Genomic DNA, 11,831 nt, shown 5'->3' with positions numbered 1-11,831 from the left:
GTTTGTTAGTTATGGTGGGTTTTTTTGTTTTGTTTTGTTGGTTTTATTTATTTATTTATTTGTTGACTTTTTTTGTTGACTGGATGGGAGGGTGTGTGCTTTCGTGTAATTTTGGGGGGTGTTGTTTTTTGTTTGTTATTTTGGGGTTCTTTTGGTAATTTATGATTAGAAACGTAAACATTTTATGGAGTGTCTTGATTGTAACATTTGTTTTGACACGTCACAGACATTGTGTATAGGTGGACAAACTTGCGTTTCCTGTGCAAATTCGATAATCTTGTACATTAAATCGTATTTTATACACACCACCACACCAATAAATAAGGTGTGTTGTTTTGATGGGATTGTTGGTGCTTAACGCCACACTCACCAATGTCCAGCTAAAAGTAGGCTGCAACCAATCGTGAGAATCGAGTGTATGAGTGTTACATTGGATACGGGATGGCGCAAAAGGACGATTGCAGCAACCAAGTGACACAATTAGTAGAAGTAGTAGTAGTAGCAGTAGTAGTAGTAGTAGTGAGAGAGTGAGTTGAGTTTTACGCCGCACTCAGCAATATTCCAGCTATGTGGCGGAGGTATATAAATAATCGAATGTGGGTTAGACAATCCAGTGATCAACAACATGAGCATCGATCTGCGCATTTTGGAACCGATTACATGTGTCAACGATCTCGTTAGTCGCCTCTTACGACAAGCATTGTCGCCTTTTATGGCAAGCGTGGGTTGCTGATGGCTTATTCTATTCCGGACCTTCACGGGTCAGTAGTAGTAGTGGTGGTGGTGGTGGTGGTGGTAGTAGTAGTAGTAGTAGTAGTAGTAGTAGCAGTAGTAATAGTAGAGAACACTGACGAACATTACGTGTGTAAACCAATGACCGAACAAGTTTTGCAATGTTGAGTTCTTGATGAAAGAGGGTTACGCTGTGTCTAAAGACGTCAAACGGGCTGAAACAACAAAAACTCAAATGTTTGAAATTGAAGGTTTAAGTGAAGTTTTCACGCAATCGATTTATTGAGCATTACACTGTGGTGAAGTTAATTATTTTAATGCCTGTAAGGGAACGCGTTTTAAAAACCTTGACTCGTAAGTTTGCCAGTTTGGAAATAGCGTTTTAATTTCCTCAACCCATGCAAGGAACATATGTTTAAAGACGACAAATCAAATGCATATTTGGTTGATGATGTAAAAGTACCGATCTGTCTGCATTGTGAAAAAATGCTACCTATTTCTTACACATTTGATCAAGGTTGTGTAATTATCAGACACAAAACTCAGCCTAGATCAAGAAGCTGTCGAGAGTAATCTACCGCCGCCAATGAGGGAATCCTTAATCTGATTAAAATAGTGAACGTCATGCAAGTAGAGCATTTCCTATGCTATACAGGACATATCATTCACGGCAAAAAGTGCACTTTCATTAGAAACCTCAGTCGAGGGTCTGAAAATAGGCGGAACGCTATTAAGAAACGGTTCAATCATCTGCGTAGACCTTATCATCATTTTTTCATCAATTGAGCTTGGGGTGAAATATAGTCATTATATCATGCGATGCAAATTGGACAAAGCATTAAATATAGAGACATCATTTAGATGTCTGATTTATACAAAATGTTACGAGGTCTGGCGGATCAGTTCCCAAATGTTCTATGATCGGTTTAGATGCTTACACTTGACGCATGTCAAAGAAACGCTATTAAAACTTAATGCAATTACTATCCCGCACAGCGAAACACACTGATTTAATCAGGGAACTGACTTCAAAGTGATAGAGCCACAATGTCCCTTAAGTGACAGAAGTCTTCGTTAGGAAGAAACTAATTTGGCTGACATTAATAATGTATGGACCCAACACCTGAAGACCATGCGCCTATGCCGGGCAGATTTAACACGAAATAAACAAAAAAACAACGATTCTTCGAAGTGACTGCTCTTTTTTACCGGAAGATTGCTCTTTGATTAATATTTCATCGCAGGAATTGTTTTTATTTGAGTTTAAAAGATTTCCTGCTTCATTGGAACAACGTCCCAATAGCAACCATAGCAGCAACAGTGACTGTATGTTATTTACGTTTTATACATATGAATTCAAAATCAAAACGAACGATATATTTTGATTTAGTCCTGTTTACTCACCTAGAGAAGTGTCTATTACAAGAACACATATTTTCCTCCAAGGAACGACGCACCATTAACTATTGATGGGTAAAAATGTGTTACATCATTAAGTATACAGTGTCTTAAGCGGTACGGTCTTCACGCTAGAGTGTTGTGTTTACCAAAGAGTCTTCATAGTCTGCTTGTGGTGTTGCACTGCCAGAGCTTACACACATCGCTATGTCTATCAGCGGTTACATTATGAATGTAAGTGTAATCAAGCAATGATATTTTCGGTACAACTGCTTCTTGTTGATGGCTTTGAGTAGCAGCTGTTCTCGTGACAATGGAACATAGTTGTGTTCATTTCGCCTGCTGGTGTCTCCTGCTGGAATACAGTATGTGACGTGGTTGGAAAAAAATGGCTCCTTGAACATATTGGCGTTTAGGGTGATATTTCACATGTCGGTTGCAGGTTGAAATGAGTTCTTGTTTTTTTTATTGTCAGCAGTATTGTGGTGGTTGAGAGGAATTTGACCCCTGGAGAGACTTTCCCTATGTATCATGTATCATGTATCCGCAGTCTCAGTCTCCCATCTCCACTTCTGCATGGCGGAGAATTACCTAAGGTCAAGGTCACCGCCTACCCAGACGTACGCCGACAGCAGCAGTTGTCACCGCCAAGAAACCCGGCGCTGGACGTGACGGGGTGTCAGTTAATGCACTGGCATCTATACGTTGACTCTCGCTTGACACAATCGTTGTCGAATGTCCAAAATGTTAAAAGATGTTACGTTTTACTGTTAGTTAGGGATTCGTCGTATGTATTACTGCTGTGTGTAGGGGTGACTTGGACGTCCATACACTTAAGCTCAACACTAATTCTAGATCATTTTGCAGACGCCCCTTAGATTTTGGGTGGAGGATTGGAAAGCGTAGAAAGTCATGTGACCACGCCTCAATGTTGGAACAGCATCTAAATGCAAAGTGAGTTTGTACAATTACGTGGACAAGTTGTACGTTTTGATTCCGACCTAACATCCAAATTTGGAAATTCCTGCCTTTCAGTGTCACAAGACGTGGAGTCGATTGTGTAGTCGAAAAGACAACGCTTTGGTTTGCCCCCGCCCACCCCCAAGACTAGTGTCTGTATCCCTGGATGGTTAACGTTCATATTCGCGACTGTGTGAGGTAAAGACAAGAGGTTTTCTGTGCGCCGTCTTACCTCGATGCCGAGGACGTCGTACGTGTTGGAATTACGCTTGTAGCTTGTTGCCACCAATTAAATAATTATGAAATGACATATTTTCCGTAAATATTTGTCTGTGGCTACTGATTTGGAAATTATGTTCTTTCGGTCTTCTAACGACTCATAACAAATCGATTTTGGTTCAATAAAACACATTCCAATAACACGCATGGCTCATAGTAATCCCTGAACCGCATGACAGTGAACACAAGCTCATGACAAATAAACACAAACTATGAATTGAATGTGATCGACGATCCTTTGCTACTCTCAATATGTTAAAGAAATGAACAATCTCACTTTATTGAATAAAGCAGACAACCCGAAGTAATAACGCGTCTTCTGGTTCACTGGCCATTTCAACACGGTCATCAGTGCCGGACACACGCTACAGCAGATGTCGGCCATTCAGGACTTCGAATTTCATCCTCTGATTACCAGTTTAGCGTTGATACTTGCAACATAACGCATGCATGAGCGGGCGAGTTGGTTACACCAGACACAAGGAATCAAAGGCTTAACGCCACTGCCATGCTATCGACTTAACAGATTTAATTTCATTACTGAAATCAACATCAATGAAATGTTGTCGATGGTGAAATCGACACTGGTGAATCAGCAGTGTCATACATTCATCACGACTGTCAAAGATAAAACAGTTGAAAGACGAAAGAAACGGCACACAACTCCTTATCTTGACATATCGTTCAACTTGAAATCAAGATATTCGAAACGGCAGCTTAAAAGAACCAGGATAATTAGTACATTTCTGTGATATCCTTTTTTCCTAAAGGAACTTAATTCCTCTACAGACATAAAAATTATTGCAAGTTACAATACTTTATACACAAAACAGCATCGCAGATATTTAAATCGCGTTTGAAATCCAGAAAATTATCAAATGAGTTTGTACTTGCGATAACTTCTCATCATAGGCATCATAAATATACCTCCACAAACACCAGTCTACTCAACTAACATTAAAAGACGTGTTGTACACGACATAATATATAACTTTCATCTACTTTGCACGAAATATTGCCACTCATGCTGAAGACTGGTAAATCTGTTAATGTCGATATCAAACAAAGCCGCAAGGCCTTGCATCATACCGCATCAATGCGACACCTAGATCAAGCCCACGCGCATTAGTTCATTGTTGTACATTATAATCAATACTACAAGATTTCCGTCATACGCTCATCATGTTCCACCTCCCCACTGAACTATTTTTGCACATGTAAGCATAAATCGCATTTCTTTGTAATTAGGCAGATTTAGGCAGATCTCATTTCTGAAGGGATTCTTTAATGTTGCAGATGGACAAAGGAAACGTTTCAAACTGCCTTAGTGGTTTGAAATTAAATACCCTACGTGACAAGCAGTCGCTGAGCAAGGCTAACAAATTCTAACAATCTTTACAGAAATCAATAGCGTTGAAGAACGCTCATACCGCGGTCCTCATGTGGAACGTACAAGCCTTGACCCACTGCTTCACGCTGAACACAGGGGTACGTCCGATGTCATCGTAATTCGCGCATCAGCTCACATCACGACATGCATTTGACAGCTTGAGCCACGCCGCAGATGCCATACTTCGAGCACCGATATTCATATTGTGGAATTATTGACCAATTAGCACACACGTTGCCAATTACCAACACGAACCCCTCTCCGACACCGAAAACCCATATGGCGGTGGTTCTGGTAGGAGACGTGCCTTCAGCTTTGAACTGGAACCGCTAACCACCGTCATCCGGCGTGACGGACGAGCAACGTTGTACAATAAAACGTTTCTGAATGGCGTTTATACTCTCCGAAATCTGTTGTATCTGACGCCATGCTGTATCAAAGGAATTACTCTTGGGAGAAATGGAAAACAGCATTGGTATCAGTGTTCCGGAACAGTTAATACACAACGTCTAAACAATAAACAACGAAAGCACAATGAGAGAGGACGACCCGCACTTTCATAAGCTGTGTGTTCGCCTTGATACGGCGTGACGACTGAATGATTTAAACTTGCTAGAGTGGGTGAGTTCAGTTTTACGCCGAACACAGCAATATTCCAGCTATATGGCGGAGGTCTTGAACTAATCGAGTCTGGAACAGATAATCCAGTGATCAACAGCATGAGCATCGATCTGCGCAGTTGGGAACAGATGGCAACTGTCAACGAAGTCAGCATGCCTGACCACCCGATCCCGTTAGTCGCCTCTTGCGACAAGCGTAGTCGCCTTAAACTTGCCAGAAGCTGACAAGAAGATGTTATGTTATATTATAATAATATTTATCAGTGGAACCTACTGTAACAACACCATGCACAAACATTTACATTTCAAAAGATGAAAACAATACAAATTCTTCAATGCATCCTGTCCATGACTCACAAGATCGTTAAACCAACGCCAGGACATAGCTGCATGCCTGCCTACCCATGTTGATCATAAACTGGGAAAATCCAGACTGCGATGTTCATCTGTAATACAGCTAAATGCGGTGTCAAATAGATCGATCCGCAGAACTGACCTGCAAATGTGATGTGTTTGTTAAAGGTATCAAAGGCAACGTTACATGTTTCAGATCAGTAAGTATCAGGTGACGGACAGATGACGTCACAGGTACACAACTATCAGCAGAGTGAAGAGTGAAATTCCAGCTGTGTCTTTTTTTTAACCTACATTTTCGATCAGTGTGAACTTAGTTTTACGTTGCGTTTCGCACTATTCGAGCAATAACTGCAGGGAACACCAGTAATGGGCTTCACACATTGTATCCATGTGGGAACTCGAACTCGGGTCTGCTGTGTGACGAGCGAACGCTTTAACCACGAGGCTTCCCACCGCCGGTTGTGTATGACAGATTGGGAATACTTATGATAAAACTGTCAGTGTCACGATGTGACATAATGTTAAACCTCAAATCAGCTCGCCGTGACTTTAACACAGGTGCAAGATTACCATGAATAATATATTCGTCGTGCTGCTCTATTTCAAACACTCTCGGGAGCCGTGGCTTTCTTTGTCTCCAATGACCTGCACTATACATCGTGCGCTTGGTTACCGGATTCAAATTGGGTTACGATAAAGACTTTCATTAGTTTCGTCTGGATGTATTTAATTTCTAACCACTACCAAGAACACCAAGGGCACGGAGCATTTTCAGCTTGGAAATCAATTTCAGTGACCTTGAAGCTTTCTTCGAACTTTTCCATTGGCCTCGTAAGGGCTCTGGCCGTATATCTGTATCACGTGTGTAAGAAAATGTGTACTGTAGGACTTGTGTATGACTTAAACTGTGGCAGATTCTTGTCTGGAAATCAGAACAACCAGCGTCCACGACTTAATATCCACAGTTGAAGACGCTATGTCTGTGAGGGCCTGATTGGCAGCAATGAAACTCCCTTCCCGAACCTTATGTGGCCTGGAATAAGTCTCCAGCCACGTCTGTGACCTAAAATAGTGCCGAAGCAACCAATGTAATCTAAATTCGTTCCCAAGCATCCTACCTATAAACTAGTTCAGTTACCTAGCGACGTGTGTAACTTAAAACGCGTGTCCATTAACCGATGCGTTGAGAACAAGTCCCAAGCAATCCCCTGAACCTACACTCGGTTCCTAGCAACATGAGCACTCTAATGTAGGTCCCTTAAAGCGTGTTCCATCACTCGATGCACTGTGAACAAGCCCCAAGCAATCTCCAGGTCCCCTAAAACCAATAACAGTCCCCAAGAACTGAAACCAAGAACATGTTTCCAGCAGCCTACATACCTATAACCGACTCCTAACACACTATGCAACCAAATGGATAGGTCCACAGCAATCTTTTTGATGTAGAATATATCCGAAGCAATCTGTGCACCCTAATGTAGGGCCCCTTCATTCAATGTAACCTCGACGTGTGAGAGGGAATGCCAGGCTAGAAAAGTTACCATTATGTAAACACCGACCTACAGGATCGAATGGGCGAGGCTTGTAGTGAGAATGAGTTTAGTTTTTCGCCTCTTTTCACAATATTCCAGCAATATCAGTGCGGGAGACACCAGAAATTGGCTTCACACATTGTACCCATGAGGGCAATCAAGCGAACGCTTTACCCACTACGCTATCCCACCGTCCCATACTGATTGCATGGTATTGTATCCTGAGAGTACCATTCGATGTTCACAATATCGAACACGGGAGAATTATCCAGACACGATTACTTACAGACCATCGCCGCCTCTGGCAAACACACATCATTTTATTAGACTAAAATATGAACTCGGGGTAATGGCTTCCGTAATGTCCATGTTGACGTTTCATGATTGCTAGTGTGGACGTCTGCAGCAATAAAGCTGAATACATAAAATTCCACATTAGTACTGCATATAGCCCACATGGTGTGTTACCTATGTATTACAAAGCTACCCATCGCTCTTTAACTCCGATAAAATTTCATTACTAGAAACACGAAGACCAGTACAGTATCCTGTAATTGCCATGACAACCATAGACTGTAACAGAAGCCTTCCAGGTAAACGCTTTCAAAGATTGATATTAACACGAAAAACGTCTATATAATTAGCCATAAAACATTCACTACCTTTGATGCAAAATATGATGGGTTCAAATTGCAGAGACAATGAATAAGATAAATTGATGGTTGAGCTTGGAAACATAAGGACACTGGAGAAAAAAGCCTTTATGTTTGCAAATGATAATGACTTACAGGAGGATGATTATTTATTGTGTATGAAGTGCCACTGTGTTAAGTTGAAATGTGGGGATTTATGCGGCCGTACGTGCATAAGAAATACACATGTCTTGTGTGTAATATGACGTCTGAAATGTAATGCAAAGGTCACGAGAAGGCTGGGGTTTCAGGTTGCACGAAACAACATCTACTAAAGCAAATAAATTAATGGCATCTCGGGTTTTCAATAGGCTATATCAATACAACAATATGCATAAACTCTCCAGAAGAAATATGATAAAAATGCAATCGGAATAATGAAGCAAACAGAAGCACACAAAATGTATGCAAAATGTGACATGACAGACAGCATATCCATGGAAACGTATTGGGTTTCTAACATGATTTCAATAATGAAACAAAATACAGAAATAGTTTCTTCACAACGTGTTCTGAAGTTGGTTACTACTCGATCGATTGTACAAGGCACAGCATTTTGTTTCTTGTTATGTGTACAGAGATCTGTGGATAGGCAAGAAAGATAAAATAAATTTGTTACATTGTTATCTGCATGGCAGAATGTCAGTTTCAGTGTCTTGTCAGAATTTCGGTGTAACCAAGTGCATGCTGATCATTTTCTATTGGGAATGAAAGTTGGCAACCTTTGGAATAAATAATCATTTATGTATTTTCATTTTCCTTGTCGGCAATATCCGTAAATCAATGGTCAACCTTGACCGTCGTTAGAACCTTTTATGTCGATGGACGTAGACAACGTCCCCACAACCAAGTAATGGATGAGAGAGTCAGTTTAATGCTGCGCCATACTCTATTCTAGCTACTAGTGTATGGTGGCGCTATGTAATGGGAAGTCTATGAGAAGGTACATGAATGACAATACTTCCTGTTTGTCATAATGCGTAGATAACACTTTCGGGTCCGATGAAGCACTCGGGATCAGAGATACATATAAGATCACACCCAATCGAACCTGTTCCTCCGGCGTGGCGAGCGAACGTTTTAACCCCTGGGCTACACCACCGTCCTTTAATTTTGAGACCATCGATATCGAACCAATGTCTTTTCAGTTTAGACCTGGTATTTCGCTACAGTATAATCAGATTAACATCTTTACAAGACACCTGTCTTAAGAGTGTTTAGATACAAGACTTCAGGATCAGCATGGTTTATTCTGCCTTGGGAAGGTTTTAGCTACACATTAGCGGCTATTTTCAGTCGCCGGTTACTGTGGACAGGGTTATTTTGCCTTCTGAAGTCTATCCAGCTCTTATCTAAACACACTACATTGCCCATTCCCTTGTGAAGGTCCGGGTTAGATGGAGCCTTAAGAATAGAATGTCGCAGGAAGCGGCTGAGGGTCGGAGCTTGCTGACCTGGTTGATTCCAAACTGCGTAGATCGATGGTTACCATACCAATCACTGGTTTGTCTGATCCAGATTCTATTATTACCAGACCGCCCTTACATGTGACACGTATGAAGGCGGTACAGATCTATAACGTCAATGTTTTGTGGCATATGTACGCTATTTGCCCTTCAGCGGGAATTTGTTTCCAATGAAGCATCCAAGGAGACAGGCATCACCATCAAAGACCAATAAACTGTAAACTAGTCCTTCTTCTGTGACAGAGTACATCTGGCCATGGAATTAACCGTGTCTTTGGCGGCTTGGATTTAGATACTGAGACGATAAATGTGAACAATTATTTTCTAAGCGAGCTGCCGAGGCGGGAGTTAACTTGGATGTATCCACGGACAATAAAAACAGTTTAAGTCCTCTACTGAGAAACTAGGAGTGCATGATGGTTTCTGTCGCAGTCACAACAGTTTCACTGTTCATCAAAACGATGATGTACACAAGATATACTCTGTTGAATTTGGCGACACACGATCCCAAATTATCCAGGTGACTTCATGCCCCGTGTCAAATCCCTGCGACGATCAAAACATGCCCGATTTTGCTTCCGTGGTATGGATGGGGATGTTCAACAGTACTGTCGAAGTACAGTACTGTTTTCAGCAGTATGGATGAAGGGGGTTTCAGCAGTATTGTAATTAACTTTCAACATTACGGATGAAGGACGTCCCACAGTATGGAGTGTATATAATATGGATGACGCACTTCCCCCTGTACTGATGAAGCAGTTTACACCGTATGGATTGAAGGATTTCAAAAGAGCTTTGGAGGAACCAAACAGATCTTGAATAACTGTTTATTAGTCAGTTTACTTAAACCTCCCCGGCGATACATCTCCGACTGAATATCTGTGGACGACTCCATGTTCTCCGAGTGTTTTCTAATAAAACAAACACCTAGCCAGACACTGCAGGTACGCATCTCACATTTAAAGACATATATGGAATGAAACATCCATCCAACGCCAGAGAGTACGATTTATAACCAGTCTCTATGATCCCAGGAACCAGATTCACACAGATTCATTTCAGACTGTATTCAGATACAGCTGTCCAGCTGATTCCAAATAACATAGTTCTCCAGATAAACGTCAATGCAACGCTCACGCAATACATTTAACATTTATCACCTTTGTCAGTTCAGTATACAGGCACACAATTGCATGTTGCAAGAAAATTAAAGGTAGTATAACATATAATGTAGGTCATTATTTGCAAAGTAAGCAAAAAAACACCTCTCCATTGCAACGTAGCTGACTGTACCTTCTACGTGTCTCTATCAATCATACACCTACCAGCACAAGACCATCAAAAAACAGTTTTCAAAAACTGCTGAATTTACATTTTCTGAATGTGCCCCGTATCCTATCAAACTTACATTTTATCGGTGTGTGTTCGTTAGCAATTTTACCGAAAAAAATAAGTCTTCTCAGCGAATCTCCAAGCCCGCTCATGTATGATTTAAATTGATTCCTCTACCTTACATCAAAGCCTTCTCTTTTTCCTTTTTTAAACAAATGAATGCCATGGACGCGTTGACTTCTGTGTAATACCCCAATGCGTACAGAGAAGTAGGTTAGCCAATACGAGACCTTTACTCAGTGTCAAGTCTACTCTCAGCTACACTGTGAACGTGTGAGGTCTGGGTTCAAGTCCCAAAGGGTTCATATTTATTTCTGACTTACATCACAAGTATTCACTGGAGCGTTTTTGTCGGAATCAGAAGTAGCATTGCGTTGTTCAAAGTTACACGGAATTCGCCGGTCGCCCTCGCAATTTCGCCCTGGCTGAGCGGTTCGTGACGCAGGTTTGGTGTGGTTCAGTCGTAATTGTATGTTCCTGCTAATGGTTAGATCACAAGCAAGATGGACTTGTAGTTTGGTATGTGGTGAGGTCGCCGGACCAACGTATGATTTTTTGCACAAGTATATTTTGAATGCCCTTAAGCTGACCTTAAATAGGTTTTCTTTGTCAAGAGTTATAGTAAGAGAGTGAGGGCGGAAAGAGAGGAGAGAACGAATTAAGGAAGAAAGACACTTGAAACAAGAGACACTGAATCAATATAACATCGTTGGAAGATGACAGTTAGATGCCAACAATGATGGGGAGGAAAAAACTAAACAGAGAGGTGTTTGAAAAAGGAAAAAAAGTGGCCATTCACGCTCATACTAAAAGGCGATTTGGAAACTTGAAAATCACTGCACAGCTTTATACGTTTATCATGTAATTTTCCATCTTTTGTAAATACTAATATAATTTCATAAGATGGAAAGATGTGAAACATTCCATAATAGTGCCATACACCTTTTAATATACTGTTATAATGTTAACCGATATACGACTGGGTTATCGTTATGTTGATTACTCTTGCCAAC

Source organism: Haliotis asinina, chromosome 2 (genome assembly GCF_037392515.1).
Source record: "Haliotis asinina isolate JCU_RB_2024 chromosome 2, JCU_Hal_asi_v2, whole genome shotgun sequence".
NCBI lineage: Eukaryota > Metazoa > Mollusca > Gastropoda > Lepetellida > Haliotidae > Haliotis > Haliotis asinina.
The sequence above is the reverse complement of the archived record's forward strand: the minus strand, read 5'-3'. Positions refer to the sequence as shown.